The following is an 18,309-nucleotide window of genomic DNA, read 5'->3' on the forward strand; positions in this document are numbered from 1 at the left end:
AGTAATTGCATTAATACTCGAGGTACAGCAGAGCTCCAAACCTTAATCTATGGTGTGTAGAAACTCCACCGTTGAAAATACATAAGAACAAAGTCTAGGCATGGCCGAATGGCCAGCCTCCCAAAGAGGGTTCAATCATAAAAACATGATCAAAAGATTTAAATTGATCCAAAGATAAAAATACAATAGCAAAAGGTCCTATTTGTAGATAACTAGTAGCTTAGGGTTTACAAAGATGAGTAAATGACATAAAAATCTACTTCCAGGCCCACTTGGTGTGTGCTTGTGCTGAGCATTGAAGCTTTCATGTGTAGAGACTTTTCTTGGAGTTAAAAGCCAGCTTTTGTGCCAGTTTGGGCGTTTAACTCCCATTCTTGTGCCAGTTCCGGCGTTAAACGCCAGAATTCTTGAGCTGACTTGGAATGCCTGTTTGGGCCATCAAATCTCGGGCAAAGTATAGACTATTATATATTGCTAGAAAGCCCAGGATGTCTATTTTCCAACACAATTGAGAGCGCGCCAATTGGGCTTTTGTAGCTGCACAAAATCCACTTCGAGTACAGGGAGGTCAGAATCCAATAGCATCTGCAGTCCTTTTCAGCCTCTGAATCAGATTTTTGCTCAGGTCCCTCAATTTCAGCCAAAAAATACCTAAAATCACAGAAAAACACACAAACTCATAGTAAAATCCAGAAAAGTGAATTTTAACTAAAAACTAATAAAAATATAATAAAAACTAACTAAAACATACTAAAAACAATGCCAAAAAGCGTATAAATTATCCGCTCATCAGCATGCAAAGTGGAGAAATTATTAAAAGCCAAAGAATTAAACTCGTCCATGGACGCGCACGCGCACCTGGCGCATACGCGCACCTTGTGAAGTGGCCCATGGACCCGTACGCCTGCTGTGCGCGTACGCGTCGATGCTGATACTTGATTTTTAAGTGAATTTGCACCCAACGAATTCTGAGGAGTTATGGGGCCCAATCCCAACCAACTTTAGCGCCTAAAATACTATTTAAAGCCAAGGATTGAAGAGCAAAGGGACTTTTAATCATTCACATACATTAGGATTAGTTTAGAGTTAGTTTTAGAGAGAGAAGCTCTCACTTCTCTCTAGTATTAGGATTAGGATTAGGTTTAGTTCTTAGATCTAGATTTTAATTCATCTGCTTCTACTTCTATCTTTCAATTCCTTGTACTTACATTCATACTTCTTCCATTCTTTTGTTGTAATATCTTTTATGTTGTTCTTGTATTTTGTTGTAGATCTACTATTATTCCTTCCATTTTCTTTCAATTTAATTCAAGGTAATCCATAATAATTGTGTTTCTCTTGATTGTTGTTATTAATTCTTTGCAATAATAGTTGTTGAATGTTGTTCTTGTTGTTGATTTACTATGCTTTTCTTTTATGCCTTCCAAGTGTTTGATGAAATGCTTGGTTGGATTTTAGAGTATAATTTTAGGCTCTTGGCTTGGAAAGGTAACTTAGGAACTCTTGAGTTGCTAATGTCCAAGTAATTGATGATTGGAAGCCATTGACTCTAGTTCTCACTAATTGAATTAGTGGAGAGTTAGGACTTATGGACTAGGATTGATATAGTTCATTTGACTTTCCTTTACTAGTTAGAGGATGACTTAATGAAATTAATCCTTGCTAATTCTCATATTGTGGTTAGTAATTAGGATAGAGATCCTTGACCACCAGCCCTTGCCAAGACCTTTTTAGCCATTAGTTTACTTTCTTTCCATTTATCTTTCATGTTTCTTATCAAAACCCCAAAAATAACTCATAACCAATAACAAGACACTTTATTGTAATTCCTAGGGAGAACGACCCGAGGTTCAATACTTCGATTTATAAATTTTAGGGGTTTGTACTTGTGACAAACAACTTTTTGTATGAAAGGACTATTGTTGGTGTAGAAACTATATTGCAACGAGATTTCATTTGTGAAATTCTAAACCGTCAAAAATCCAATCATCAATTGCATCAAGTAGTAATAACTCACATGAGTGAGGTCGATCCCACAGGGATTGAAGGAATGAGCAATTTTAGTTAGATGGTTAATTTAGTCAAGCAAACAGTTGATAATTTGAGTGAATTGTAATTATTAGAAGCTAAATTGCATGAAAATAAAAGGGAGAAGGGAATTTGACAGAATCTAAAGGTGCAGAAGAAATAAAAGAGCTGAATCTTAAAGTGCAAGTAATGTAAATGACTAAGGCTTAGATTTGCAAGAAATGTAAATAGCTGAAGCTTAGAGTGCAAGAAATGTAAATTGCTTGAAGAGTAAAGGAAGTTGGGAGCTAGGATTCAGAAAATAAGTTGCAGAAAATCTAAACAGAAAGGTAAATTTGCTTGAAGAACAAAACAGAAAGTGAACTTAGCTCAATTGTGAAATCTAAAGGAAAAATTGAAGATCTCAGGGGATCAATGAGACTTGCAGATAGATCTAGATCTCAATTCCTTCCTTAATCAAACAGAAAATAAATTGTAGAAGAAATGTAGATGAAAGCAGTGAATAAAACTCAGATCCAATTCCTCAATTATCAGAATTTTGTAGAAGAGGACAAAGATGAATTTCAGATCAAGTATTGAAACAGAATTCCTTCAATCTTAATCCAAAATTCAAAACAGAATGTAAAAGTTACAGAAGCAAGAACAATGAAAAAGAAAACTCAGATCTCAATCCCAATTCCCAAAATTCAAAGTGAAAACTCAGTGAAAACTAAAAATTCAGCTAAAGGAAATCAAAAATGCTAAAAAGGTCCTTTACAAATCAAACTAACTCCTATTTATACACTTTCTATTTTTGATTTTCAGAATTTGGAGTGGGCTTGTCAAATTTGTGAAGAATTGGATCCAATTTGGCTTTTAGTTGCAAAATGGTCCATGGGACACCTTCCAGGAGAGCGCTCGGTCAACTAAGGCAACGCAGCGCTATCCTTGGCCCAGGCTCTTTAATTTTTTTCTCGTGCCAAGCATTTGAGGCATAGCTTTATAGCGCTCAGTTCACTCATGCAACGTAGCGCTACATGCTTGAGTGGGATTCCCTCTTCGAACCATGGTGAGTTCATTTTGGAGCGAACAATTTGTGAAGCATAGCGCTCAGTGAACTAAATTCAAGTAGCTCCCTTTCTTTCATTCCTCTTGTTCCGCATTTTGAGCCTTGGTGAAGCCATTTCAATTTGGCCAATCTCCTTACAAGCAGCGCTCAGTTAAGTAACAAAACGGAGCGCCCTCTCTAAGCTTGTGTAAGGTTCCCAGTTCGAACCTTACTGGCTTCATGTGCTAGCAATTTCCTTGTGAAGTAGCGCTTCTCTTGGTTCCCATGTGCAAGGTTCGATTCTTGGTGGCTCCCTTTGGTGTGCTGCTCCTTGTATTTTCTTTTGAATGAGGCACGATAAAGTTAACTAAGTTAACTGAGCGCTATGCTTTTGCCTTGTTCCCTTTTGCGCTCAGTTAAATCACACAACGTAGCATCCTTGCCTTTCTCCCTTGGCTTTGGTATGCCCCTCTAGCGCTCACTTTTTGAGCGCTATGCTCACTTTTTTAGCGCTATGGCCTTGATTGATTTGGTTTGCCTTTGCTTCTTTGGTGAGTGCCACGCTTTTGTTTCCTTGGGCTACGCTTTTGACAAGCAATGCTTTCTTTGTTTCTTTCTTTTCTTCACCTACAAGTAATCAAAACAACCAATCAAAGCATCACCAAATTCACAAAGTTTATAAATCATTCAAAACCAACTAATTCTAGCTTAAACCTCATGATTTTTGTGTCAAATAAAGGATGGTTGATTGAATCAATATAATCATGAAATCCTACTCCAAATTACTTATTTATAGTGCAAGAAAGTGCATAAAACCTAATGAAACAAGTGAAAATTGCTTGAAAAGATAGCATAAGATGACTTGTCATCACAGAGGTCACGCGTACGTGTGACCGACACTCACGCGTCAGTGTTCATTTTTGGCCGTTCACGCGTACGCGTGGACGACGCTTATGCGTCGCATGGCCATTTCAGTTTTCATGCATATGCGTGATGCATGCGCGCACGTCGCGTTTGTTTCTTGTTCTCTTATCACTTCTCCTTCTTTTTTCTCTCATTTTCTTCTATCCTCCTCATTTCTTACTTTCTTCTCCTCCCTTCCCTTCCTTATTCTCTTTCATTCCCTTTTACGTTTTACATTTGCATACTTTCCTTCATTGCATTTTAATTTTGTTCATGTTTTTTTCTTCTTTTCTAATTTCCTATTTTATCACTGGTGTTAAATGTTGTTATTCAACTGTTGCATCTTTTCTTGAATTATTTTGGTGCTTCGTGACTTGTTTTAAACTGATGGGTGTTATTATTTATAAGTCAATGCTAATTTTTATGATACTTGTATTCCATTTGCATTGATATACACCTATATTGTCTTTCATTACCCACACTCTCTCCCCCATTATTGTAATTTTTGCACTATTCATATGCCCTTTGCTTCTACCATTTTCTCACTTGCATGTTGTAGCTACCATGTAGTTGAGATCCTCATTATTTGGCATCAACCGACCCATATTCTATTTGTTTCCTTATCTTTGTTTCTGGGTTACTTTTCTTCCTTTTTCCTCTTCTTTCAAGATGGCCACCGAGAAAGGAAAGGGAAAGCTTCTAAATGGGCAAACAAACAAGTCCATATACAGAATCTTTGGAGAAAAAAAACATCAGTTGTAGAAACCCATCCACTTGCACATCTCAGCATGCACCGAGGACGGTGCAATCTTTAAGTGTGGGGAGGTCGATACCGATCTTCGTGGGTTAGTTACTTTCCTGTCTCAACACTAATGTTTAAATTTTCTCTATTAAATTAGTTGTTGCATTTGCATGTTTGATTGCATGTTTGTTACATTTTGTGCATATTTTACCACTGCTTGGTTGAAGTAATAATTTATTTTTCAAGAAACTTTTTTATAGTATTTCACTAATTTGAATTAAATTTTTGTTAAACTTGTTTGAAGAAATTTTATATTGGAACATGGTTTAGAGCTCGAACACACAAAACCAGTGAGATTTTGAGCCTAATTGATTGGTTGCATTTTATCAACCAATATTTTGTTTTGGTGTGTGTTGTTCTCTCTAAAATTGTGATCTATATCTTGCTTGATTCTATATTTCCATGGTTTAATGTATGTATATACTTATATGATTGAGGCCTTATTTCACTTAGCTTACATACCCATATGGCCTTACCCTTTCATTATTCTTTGCAAACCAATTTGAGCCTATTTTACCCTATTTGTTGTTTACTTTAGCTCATCACTAACTCTAAGAGAAAAATAATAATGTCCTTAATTTGAATCCATGGTTAGCTTAGACTAGTGAGAGTGCTCATGAATTAAGTGTGGGGAAAGTGGGTTTGGAAACGTTTGGTTTGGGAATTGACTATGTTATAATTTTTGTGAAAATGTGAAAAATGTTGAGGACATGTTTATGCATTCAATACCTTAATCATATGCATTGGGAAAAAACAAAGAAAAGAGAAAAAAATACAAGAAAAAAAAAGAAAAAGAGCAAATAATAAACGTGGACAAAATACCCCAAAGTAAATGGTGATAGCAATGCATATGAGTTGTACTCAATTTCGGATGCATGAATATGTGGAAAACATAGTTAATGGTTAGTTAGATTTCTTATTGTGATTACATGGATTGTCTCAAGTTAGGTGGGAAGTTCAGGTTAATCAAGGATTCAGATTTTAGTCTACTTGACCAAATACAATCCTACTGACGTGGCGGAAATTGGCGAGTTAAGAATTTATTAATATGGACACGTTGCAAGTACAGTCCTTAACCAGCCAAAAATCCGCTTATCAATTTAAAAGGGGTTGTCACAATATTGAAAATTAAAATACTGGGAGTATGAATCCCAGGTCGTCTCCCAACGAGTTGCAAGGAGATGTGCTATTTTATCAATCGGGCGTTTTCAAAAATGGTTTAGTTGATAAGCAGGGAATTAATCTAGAGAATTTAACTAATTTTAAATAAAAGCCTTGACTGGGGGTAGATTAATTGGAAGCCCTATTCTTGTTGAAATACTCTCAAGATTAATTAATAATTAGAAGTCGCTCTGCTTAGTTAACCTTTACTAGGTAAAGGAAAGTCAAGCAAGTTGGAAATCTGTTTCTAGTCATAAATCCTAATCCTCTCCCTTGGGAAGGACTAGAGTTAATAATTAGAGGGTGATTCAACAATAAATCCAATTATAATTTCTCTCTTGAGTAATTCAACTCAAGGGTTCCTTTCAATCATCCCCCAATCAAGTCATGGAACTACTCACTCATCATAATTATAAATTTCACAGAATTAATGGTGAAAATAAAAGAAGACATGATAAATAATAATAAAAGGATTAATTGAAAATAAAAATAGTCTATATTAATAACTTGTAGAAATAATCCAATGTCAACTGTAGAGGGATTAAGAATATGGAAGAATAAATATAAAAAGTAAATAACAAAATAAGATGACTAGTACCGGAGGTAGACTCTTCTCAAAAGCTAAAGCCAAAACCTTCCAATCCTAATTATGAATGCTCAAGTGAGTGAAAAACCTAGGGGAGGAGTAAATCCAGCTCTAAAACTAAAAATTATGCAGAATGAATTGTTGTCCCTGTTTCTGCATGCTCCCTGGCTCTAGTCTGTGTTTCTGGGCTGAAAACTGGGTTGAAATCTGACCCAGAAACTCTGCCAGCGACTTCTGAAATTCTGCAGATCGCGCACGCCACGCGGTCGCGTCATTCATGCGGACGCGTCATTCAGCGTTTTGCTTTCCCACGCAAGCGCATCGTCCATGCCTCCGCATCACTTATGCTTTTCCAATCTGCGCGGTCGCGTGAGCTATGCGGCCACGTCACTGCGATTTCCTCTCTTTCGCCCGATCGCGTGAGCCATGCTGTCGCATCACTTCTCGCTGGTCATCTCTTTAATCTCTTGTATTCCATCCATTTTTGCAAACTTCCTTTCCAATCTCCAATTCATTCATACCCTATAAAGCTTGAAACACTTAACACACCGATCACGGCATCGAATGGGATAAAGGAGAATTAAAATACCTAATTAAAGTCTCTAGGAAGTAAGTTTTCAATCATGTAATAATTTTAGGAAGGAAATATAAATGCGTGCTAATTATATAAATAAGTGGGTAGAGACCATGATAAAACCACATAATTAAACACATTATAAACCATAAAATAGTGGTTTATCAACCTCCCCACACTTAAACATTAGCATGTCCTCATGCTTAGTTGAAGGAGATAAAATAAATGAGTAGGAACATGTAAAAACTCATGCAATGCAATGCAACCTATATATGTGGATGCAACTATATGATTCTTGTCCACTTGATCAAGAATAAATAAGCTCTTCAAACAATTACAAATCAAGTTCCACTAATTCAATTCTCATTCAGTAAGAACAGGTAAAAATGCAAGAAGGTAGCTCATGAAAGCGGGGAACGTAGAATTTTAAGCATTGAACCCTCACTGATGATGTATGTATACTCTAATCTCTCCAGTGTATAGGGTAATCACTCTATCCTTCTCTAATCATGGTCCCTAAATTTCGTTCTTCTCCTAACCAATCAACAATATTTAATATACCAATGCAACATCATGAGGTCTTTTCAAGGTTGTAACGGGGCCAAGGTAAGGGTAAGGATACATATATGGTTAAGTGAGCTTATAAATTGAATCTTTATTTAACTCAAACTCTAACATAACCTATATATTTTATATAACTATGGAGTTCGTACCTAGCTACCCAGAATTCTCTTTCACATTCCATACTCATGTATCAACTGTTTATTTTAATTCTATCATACATGCATTGACCTTTGAATTCTTAACTCAGCATTGGGGCAATTTTTGTCCCCTTATTTATTTATTGAATAATTTTTTTTGTTTTTTTTAACATAACATAAAAATAAACATAGCTAATCAATGCACATAGAATTTTTTATTCTTATAGTTTCACATGAGTAGGTGTCCAAATTCCCATTATATTATCATGACATATCCCCTTATTATCTTCTGTTCCCATAATTTCCCACACTTAATTAGCACACACAATTCTATCTTAAACTAGTCAAAGATTCAAATTGGGATATACAATTGTTTTTCCGCTTAAGGCTAGTAATGTGGTAAATTATAGAACAAATGGGATTTAAGGGCTCAAAGTGGCTAACAAAGGTAATTGAAAGGGTGAGCTTAATTTGGATAAGTGAGCTAAACAATTAATGGCCTCAATCATATGCAGCATATAAATATATTAAAAATTGGACATATAGGATGGAACAAAATATAGGTTACAATCATAGAGAAGTAAAGACACAAGAATAAAACAAATATGGTTAAATAATGTAACCATGCATAAAGGCTCAATTCTCACAGGTTGTGTGTTCTTTAGCTTTAAAAATCATGTTCCAAATACAACTTCAAGCAAATTTAACATAAGAGTTTTAATTAAAATTAGTGAAATTTTGTTCCAAAGATAGAGTTTTAGAAGAAACTTATTGTCTTTTCAATTAAGTAAAACATGCATGCAACTAATCTATTACTATGTAATTTATCCTATTCTACAAAAGAAAGAAAAACTAACTAAATATCCTAATTTATTGGTGTTTAGGGAAGAAAAGTTACCTCCGGAAGTCAGGTACTGACCAACCTCCCCACACTTAAGGATTTGCACCGTCTTCGGTGCCATCTGTCAGGAACAGTGGTGGGCTGGTGGCAGTGTCTCCACAGTCGGGACCGTCGTGGCTCTTTGTGCTGGTGAAAGAAGTGGAGTTCGGAGTGCCTGGATCGTCATCGGGTTTGTGATTGCCTGTAAGTATCTCCTTGAGGTATTTGAAACGGCGGTGGTTGCGGCGTTCTCAGAGCTTTGCTTTCTTTTCGTGTTGGTCCAATCGCTTCAGTATTTGGTGCAGCAGCTAACTAGTAGATGGTGGAGGAGCTGTAGCATCCTCTGTGAACTGGCTGGTAGTGGCAAGTTGTGGCCTGAGATATCTCCCGTTAGGGACATACTGATCATCCCGTGGAAGAATGGCTTTGGTGTCTCCAGCTCTGTAGGATACTACGGCTGTTGAGATAAGATCAGAGACCAAGGCGGGGAAAGGTAGGTTGCCCGCGATCTGCACATGTTCCATAGCATTCCGGATATGTCTTGGTAAATTAAGAGGCTGGTTTATGAGGATGCATGATGAGCGAATAATTTGTACGCTTTTTGGCACTGTTTTTAGTATGTTTTTAGTATATTTTAGTTAGTTTTTAGTATATTTTTATTAGTTTTTAGTTAAAATTCACTTTTCTAGACTTTACTATGAGTTTGTGTGTTTTTCTATGATTTCAGGTATTTTCTGGCTGAAATTGAGGGACTTGAGCAAAAATTCGATTCAGAGACTGAAAAGGACTACAGATGCTGTTGGATTCTGACCTCCCTGCACTCGAAGTGGATTTTCTGGAGCTACAGAAGTCCAATTGGCGCGCTCTCAATGGCGTTGGAAAGTAGACATTCTGGGCTTGCCAGCAATATATGATAGTCCATACTTTGCCCAAGATTTGATGGCCCAAACCGGCGTTCAAAGTCACCTTCAGAATTCCCAGCGTCAAACGCCAGAACTGGCACCAAAGTGGGAGTTAAACGCCCAAACTGGCACAAAAGCTGGCGTTTAACTCCAAGAAGAGTCTCTACACGAAAATGCTTCAATGCTCAGCCCGAGCACACACCAAGTGGGCCCGGAAGTGGATTTTTATGTCATTTACTCATCTTTGTAATTCTTAAGCTACTAGTTCCCTATAAATAGGACCTTTTGCTATTGTATTTTCATCTTGGTAGCTATCTTTAGTCTTATGCTATCTTAGATCATGGGGCTGGTCTCACGGCCATGCCTAGACCTTGTTCTTATGTATTTTCAACGGTGAAGTTTCTACACACCATAGATTAAGGTGTGGAGCTCTGCTGTACCTCGAGTATTAATGCAATTACTATTGTTCTTCTATTCAATTCAGCTTGTTCTTATTCCAAGATATTCATTCGCACTCAAGAACTTGATGAATGTGATGATTATGTGATGCTCATCATCATTCTCACTTATGAACGAGTGACTGACAACCACCTCCGTTCTACAAGTAAACAAGGCTCTAATGTTTATCTCTTGGGTTCTTTAACCGGAATCTTCATGGTATAAGCTAGAATTGATGGCGGCATTCAAGAGAATCCGGAAGGTCTAAACATTGTCTGTTGTATTCTGAGTAGGATTCAATGATTGAATGACTGTGACGAGCTTCAAACTCGCGATTGTGGGGCGTTAGTGACAGACGCAAAAGAATCACTAGATTCTATTCCGACATGATCGAGAACCGACAGCTGGATAGCCGTGCCGTGACAGGGTGCGTTGAACATTTCCACTGAGAGGACGGGACTGTAGCCATTGACAACGGTGATGCCCAACATACAGCTTGCCATGGAAAGGAGTAAGAAGGATTGGATGAAGACAGTAGGAAAGCAGAGAGACGGAAGGGACAAAGCATCTCCATTCGCTTATCTGAAGTTCTCACCAATGAATTACATAAGTATCTCTATCTTTATCTTTATGCTTTTATTCATATATCATCCATAACCATTCGAGTCTGCCAGACTGAGATTTACAAGGTGACCATAGCTTGCTTCATACCAACAATCTCCGTGGGATCGACCCTTACTCGCGTAAGGTTTATTACTTGGACGACCCAGTGCACTTGCTGGTTAGTTGTACGAAGTTGTGTTTATGCCATGGTATTGAGCACCATGTCTTTGGGGCCATTACTAGGGATTATTTGAGTTGTGAAAAGTAGTGATCACAATTTCGTGCACCAAGTTTTTGGCGCCGTTGCCGGGGATTATTTCGAGTATGGACAACTGACGGTTCATCTTGTTTCTTAGATTAGGTATTTTTCAGAATTCTTAAGAATGAGTTCTAGAGTTTCATGATGATCTGTTGAAGTCTGGCTGGCTGTGAAGCCATGTCTAATCTTATTGGACCGAGGTTTCAACTTATCATCACAAGAGCTTGTTGATTTCTATCAATCTTGCTGTTGGAGCAATGATTTGCTAAGGCTTGGCTGGCCATTGGCCATGTCTAGTGTTTTGGACCGAAGCTTTCTTTGAAAGCTTGGCTGGCTGTGAAGCCATGTCTAATTTCTGGACCAAAGTCTTAGACTAGCATTGCAAAGATTCCTGGAATTCTCATTAAGAATTTTGATACCTTTATTTTCGAAAAAAATCCAAAAAAAAATTACAAAACCATAAAAACCAAAAATATTTTCATGTTCCTTATTGAGACACTAGTCTCATTTTAAGTTTGGTGTCTTGCATGCATTGTTTATTTGATCTTGGTTCTATTTTCAAGTCAATAATACAGGGAACTGAAGATTCAGTACATGCAGCAGAGGAATTATACAGAAAAAGTTGGGCGTTCAAAACGCCCAGTGAAGAAGGAAAAACTGGTGTTTAAACACCAGCCAGGGTGCCTGGCTGGGCATTTAATGCCCAAAAGGGTAGCATTTTGGGCGTTAAACGCCAGAATGGATACCATTCTGGGCGTTTAACACCAGGATGGCACAAGAGGGAAGATTCTGTTTTTAATGCAAATTTTTTTCAAGTTTTCAAAATTTTTCAAAATCAAATCTTTTTCAAATCATATCTTTTCAATCAAATGTTTTCAAAATCAATTTCTTTCGTTTTTCAAAGATACTTGCTATCAATTAATGATTTGATTCAACATTTCAAGTATGTTGCCTTTTCTGTTGAGAAAGGTTTAATGTTTGAATCATATCTTTTCTTGTTAGCCAAGTCATTAATTTTTAATATCAAATCTTTTTAAATTGTTTTTCAAATCATATCTTTTCAACCATATCTTTTTAATCACATCTTTTTCAAAAAAGTTTTCAATCATATCTTCTTCAAAATCTTTTTCAAAATGATTTTTAAAATCTTTTTAATTAATTTTCGAAAAAAAAATCTCTTCCCCTCTTCTCACATCCTTCTATTTATGGAGTACCACTCCTCCTCAATGCACAATTCGAACTTTATCTCACTAAGTTCGAATTCTTCTACCTCTTCCTTTTATTTTTCTGTTCCTCTGACACCTCAAGAAATCTCAATACTGTGACATAGAGGATTCTATATTTTCTTGTTCTCTTCTCTTTCATATGAGCAGGAACAAAGACAAAGGCATTCTTGTTGAAGCTGACCCTGAACCTGAAAGGACCTTGAAGCGAAAGCTATGAGAAGCTAAGGCACAACTCTCCGAGGACCTAACAGAAATCTTCAGAGAAGAAGAAGACATGGCAGCCGAAAATAACAACAATGCCAACAATGCAAGGAAGGTGCTGGGTGACTTTACTGCACCTACTCCCGACTTCTATGGGAGAAGCATCTCTATCCCTGCCATTGGAGCAAACAACTTTGAGCTTAAGCCTCAATTAGTTTCTCTAATGCAACAGAATTGCAAGTTCCATGGACTTCCATTGGAAGATCCTCATCAGTTTTTAGCTGAATTCTTGCAAATCTGTGACACTGTCAAGACTAATGGGGTTGACCCTGAGGTCTACAGACTTATGCTATTCCCTTTTGCTGTAAGAGACAGAGCTAGGATATGGTTGGACTCACAACCTAAAGAAAGCCTGAACTCTTGGGAAAAGCTAGTCAATGCCTTCTTGGCAAAGTTCTTTCCACCTCAAAAATTGAGTAAGCTTAGAGTGGAAGTCCAAACCTTCAGACAGAAGGAAGGTGAATCCCTCTATGAAGCTTGGGAAAGATACAAACAATTGATCAGAAAATGTCCTTCTGACATGCTTTTCGAATGGAGCATCATAGGTATTTTCTATGATGGTCTCTCTGAACTATCCAAGATGTCTTTGGATAGCTCTGCTGGACGATCTCTTCATCTGAAGAAGACGCCTACAGAAGCTCAAGAGCTCATTGAAATGGTTGCAAATAACCAATTCATGTACACTTCTGAAAGGAATCCTGTGAACAATGGGGCAAATCAGAAGAAAGGAGTTCTTGAGATTGATACTCTGAATGCCATATTGGCTCAGAACAAAATATTGACTCAGCAAGTCAATTTGATTTCTCAAAGTCTGTTTGGAATGCAAAATGCACCAGGCAGTACTAAGGATGCTTCATCTGAAGAAGAAGCTTATGATCCTGAGAACCCTTCAATGGAAGAGGTGAATTACATGGGAAAACCCTATGGAAACACCTATAATTCTTCATGGAGAAATCATCCAAATTTTTCATGGAAGGATCAACAGAGACCTCAACAAGGTTTCAACAACAATAATGGTGGAAGAAACAGGTTTAGCAATGGCAAGCCTTTTCCATCATCTTCTCAGCAACAGACAGAGAATTCTAAGCAGAGCCACTCTGACTTAGCAACCATGGTCTCTGATCTAATCAAAACCACTCAATGTTTCATGACTGAAACAAGGTCCTCCATTAGAAACTTGGAGGCACAAGTGGATAGCTGAGCAAGAGAATTACTGAACTCCCTCCTAGTACTCTTCCAAGCAATACAGAAGAAAATCCAAAAGGAGAGTGCAAGGCCATCAACATGGCCGAATTTGGAGAGGAAGGAGAGGCAGTGAACGCCACTGAGGAAGACCTCAATGGACGTCCACTGGCCTCCAATGAATTTCCTAATGAGGAATCATGGGAATCTGAGGCTCAAAATGAGACCATAGAGATTCCATTGGACTTACTTCTGCCATTCATGAGCTCTGATGAGTATTCTTCCTCTGAAGAGGATGAAAATTCACTGAAGAGCAAGTTGCTAAATACCTTGGAGCAATCATGAAGCTAAATGACAAGTTATTTGGTAATGAGACTTGGGAGGATGAACCCCCTTTGCTCACCAAAGAACTGGATGACTTGTCTAGGCAGAAATTACCTCAACAGAGACAAGACCCTGGAAAGTTTTCAATACCTTGTACCATAGGCACCATAACCTTCAAGAAGGCTCTGTGTGACTTAGGGTCAAGTGTAAATCTCATGCCTCTCTCTGTAATGGAGAAGCTAGGGATCTTTGAGGTACAAGCTGCAAGAATCTCACTAGAGATGGCAGACAATTCAAGAAAACAAGCTTATGGACTTGTAGAGGGTGTTCTGGTAAATATTGAAGACCATTACATCCCTGCTGATTTTATAGTCCTAGAGACTGGGAAGTGCATGGATGAATCCATCATCCTTGGCAGACCCTTCCTAGCCACAACAAAGGCTGTGATTGATGTGGACAGAGGAGAATTGATCATTCAAATGAATGAAGAATCCTTCGTGTTTAAGGCTCAAGGATATCCCTCTGTCACCATGGAGAGGAAGCATGAAGAACTTCTCTCAAAATAGAGTCAAACAGAGCCCCCACAGTCGAACTCTAAGTTTGGTGTTGGGAGGCCACAACCAAACTCTAAGTTTGGTGTTGAACCCCCACATTCAAACTCTAAGTTTGGTGTTGGGAGGTTCCAACATTGCTCTGAGTATCTGTGAGGCTCCATGAGAGCCCTCTGTCAAGCTACTGACATTAAAGAAGCGCTTGTTGGGAGGCAACCCAATGTTATATTTAATCTATTTCCCTTTGTTATTTTATGTTTTCTATAGGTTGATGATCATGAGAAGTCACAAAATCAATTGAAAAAGCAAAAACAGAATGAAAAACAGAAAAAAAATAGCACACCCTGGAGGAGAACTTGCTGGCGTTTAAACGCCAGTGAAGCTAGCAAATGGGCGTTTAACGCCCAGTCTGGCACCATTCTGGGCGTTTAACGCCAGAAAGGGGCACCAGACTGGCGTTAAACGCCAGGAAAGAGCAAGAAGTTGGCGTTAAACGCCAGAAATGGGCACCAGCACGGCGTTTAACGCCAGAATTGGCAAAGGGTGCATTTTTGCACGCCACTTGGTGCAGGGTTGAATTTTCCTTGACACCTCAGGATCTATGGACCCCACAGGATCCCCACCTACCCCACCACCCTCTCTCTTTTTCTTCACCCATTTACCACTCACATCCATCCTTCATAAAACCTCACCTACCGTACCATTCAAATTTAAACCACTTTTCCTCCCAAACCCACCCTTACATGACCGAACCCCACTCCTCTCTCCACCCCTATATAAACCCATCTTCACTCCTTCATTTTCACACAACCTAGACACTACTTCTACCCTTTGGCCGAACCACAAAGTCACCTCCATCTCCTCCATTTCTTCTTCTTCTACTCTCTTCTTTCTTCTTTTGCTCGAAGACGAGCAAACCTTTTAAGTTTGGTGTGGTAAAAGCATTGCTTTTTGTTTTTCCATAACCATTTATGGCATCCAAGGCCGGAGAAACCTCTAGAAAGAGGAAAGGGAAGGCAAAAGCTTCCACCTCCGAGTCATGGGAGATGGAGAGATTTATCTCAAGGGTGCATCAAGACCACTTCTATGAAGTTGTGACCATGAAGAAGGTGATCCCTGAGATCCCTTTCAAACTCAAAAAGGGTCAACTTTGATCAAAGGTTGGACCAAGTCCTCATAGACATTTGTGAAGAGGGCGCTCAATGGAAGAGAGATTCAAGAGGGAAGCCAGTTCAACTGAGAAGGCATGACCTCAAGCCCATCACTAAGAAGAGGATAGAGCAAACAATAGATCCCACTCATCATGAAATCCCTGAGATACCTCAAGGGATGCACTGTCCTCCACAAAACTATTGGGAGCAAATCAACACCTCCCTAGGAGAATTGAGTTCCAACATGGGACAACTAAGGACGGAGCACCAAGAACATTCCATCCTCCTCCATGAAATTAGAGAAGATCAAAGAATCATGAGAGAGGAGCAACAAAGACAAGGAAGAGACATTGAGGAGCTCAAGCACTCCATAAGATCTTCAAAAGGAAGAACAAGCCGCCATCACTAAGGTGGACCCGTTCTTTAATCTCCTTGTTCTTTATTTTCCTGTTTTTCGAATTTTTATGCTTATGTTTATCTATGTTTGTGTCTTATGATCATTAGTGTCTTAGTGTCTATGCCTTAAAGTTATGAATGTCCTATGAATCCATCACCTTTCTTAGAAAAATGTTCTTAATTGAAAAAGAGAAGAATTGCATGAATTTTAAATTTTATAACAGATTAATTATTTTGATGTGGTGGCAATACTTTTGTTTTCTGAATGTATGCTTGAACAGTGCATATGTCTTTTGAATATGTTGTTCATGAATGTTAAAATTGTTGGCTCTTGAAAGAATGATGAAAAAGGAGACATGTTACTGAGGATCTAAAAAATCATAAAAATGATTCTTGAAGCAAGAAAAAGCAGTGAATTAAAAAAAAAAGAGAGAAGAAGTTTATGCGGAAAAAAAAGAGAGAAAAAGAACGAAAAAAAAGGGGAGAGAAAAAGCGAAAAAAAAAGAAAGAGAAAAAGAAAAAAATAAGAGTTTTGATCCAAGGCAAAAAGAGTGTGCTTAAGAACCCTGGACACCTCTAGTTGGGGACTCTAGCAAAGCTGAGTCACAATCTGAAAAGGTTCACCCAATTATGTGTCTGTGGCATGTATGTATCCGGTGGTAATACTGGAAGACAGAGTGCTTTGGGCCACGGCCAAGACGAATAAAGTAGCTGTGTTCAAGAATCATCATACTTAACTAGGAGAATCAATAACACTATCTGGATTCTGAGTTCCTATAGAAGCCAATCATTCTGAATTTCAAAGGATAGAGTGAGATGCCAAAACTGTTCAGAGGCAAAAAGCTAAAAGCCCCGCTCATCTAATTAATACTGATCTTCATGGATGTTTTTGGAATTCATTGCATATTCTCTTCTTTTTATCTTGTTTGATTTTCAGTTGCTTGGGGACAAGCAACAATTTAAGTTTGGTGTTGTGATGAGCAGATAATTTGTACGCTTTTTGGCACTGTTTTTAGTATGTTTTTAGTATATTTTAGTTAGTTTTTAGTATATTTTTATTAGTTTTTAGTTAAAATTCACTTTTTTGGACTTTACTATGAGTTTGTGTGTTTTTCTGTGATTTCAGGTATTTTCTGGCTGAAATTGAGGGACTTGAGCAAAAATCCGATTCAGAGACTGAAAAGGACTGCAGATGCTGTTGGATTCTGACCTCCTTGCACTCGAAGTGGATTTTCTGGAGCTACAGAAGCCCAATTGGCGCGCTCTCAACGGCGTTGGAAAGTAGATATTCTGGGCTTTCCAGCAATATATAATAGTCCATACTTTGCCCAAGATTTGATGGCCCAAACCGGCGTTCAAAGTCACCTTCAGAATTCCCAGCGTTAAACGCCGGAACTGGCACCAAAGTGGGAGTTAAACGCCCAAACTGGCACAAAAGCTGGCGTTTAACTCCAAGAAGAGTCTCTACACGAAAATGCTTCAATGCTCAGCCCAAGCACACACCAAGCGGGCCCGGAAGTGGATTTTTATGTCATTTACTCATCTTTGTAATTCTTATGCTACTAGTTCCCTATAAATAGGACTTTTTGCTATTGTATTTTCATCTTGGTAGCTATCTTTAGTCTTATGCTATCTTAGATCATGGGGCTGGCCTCACGGCCATGCCTAGACCTTGTTCTTATGTATTTTCAACGGTGGAGTTTCTACACACCATAGATTAAGGTGTGGAGCTCTGCTGTACCTCGAGTATTAATGCAATTACTATTGTTCTTCTATTCAATTCAGCTTGTTCTTATTCCAAGATATTCATTCGCACTCAAGAACTTAATGAATGTGATGATTATGTGACGCTCATCATCATTCTCACTTATGAACGAGTGACTGACAACCACCTCCGTTCTACAAGTAAACAAGGCTCTAATGTTTATCTCTTGGGTTCTTTAACCGGAATCTTCGTGGTATAAGCTAGAATTGATGACGGCATTCAAGAGAATCCGGAAGGTCTAAACCTTGTCTGTGGTATTCTGAGTATGATTCAATGATTGAATGACTGTGACGAGCTTCAAACTCGCGATTGTAGGGCGTTAGTGACAGACGCAAAAGAATCACTGGATTCTATTCCGACATGATCGAGAACCGACAGCTGGATAGCCGTGTCGTGACAGGGTGCGTTGAACATTTCCACTGAGAGGACGGGACTGTAGCCATTGACAACGGTGATGCCCAACATACAGCTTGCCATGGAAAGGAGTAAGAAGGATTGGATGAAGACAGTAGGAAAGCAGAGAGACGGAAGGGACAAAGCATTTCCATTCGCTTATCTGAAGTTCTCACCAATGAATTACATAAGTATC

General features: G+C 38.4%; 1 non-coding gene across 1 annotated transcript; it reads right to left on the bottom strand.

Annotated features, from left to right (window-relative positions):
- Positions 1–12,769: 12,769 nt before the first annotated feature.
- LOC130932275 (small nucleolar RNA R71) lies at positions 12,770–12,877 on the bottom strand. The gene has a single exon (XR_009067432.1). It is a non-coding gene; the product is annotated as a small nucleolar RNA R71 (small nucleolar RNA).
- Between the last annotated feature and the right edge of the window lie 5,432 nt (positions 12,878–18,309).

Source organism: Arachis stenosperma, chromosome 5, assembly GCF_014773155.1.
Source record: "Arachis stenosperma cultivar V10309 chromosome 5, arast.V10309.gnm1.PFL2, whole genome shotgun sequence".
Lineage (NCBI taxonomy): Eukaryota > Viridiplantae > Streptophyta > Magnoliopsida > Fabales > Fabaceae > Arachis > Arachis stenosperma.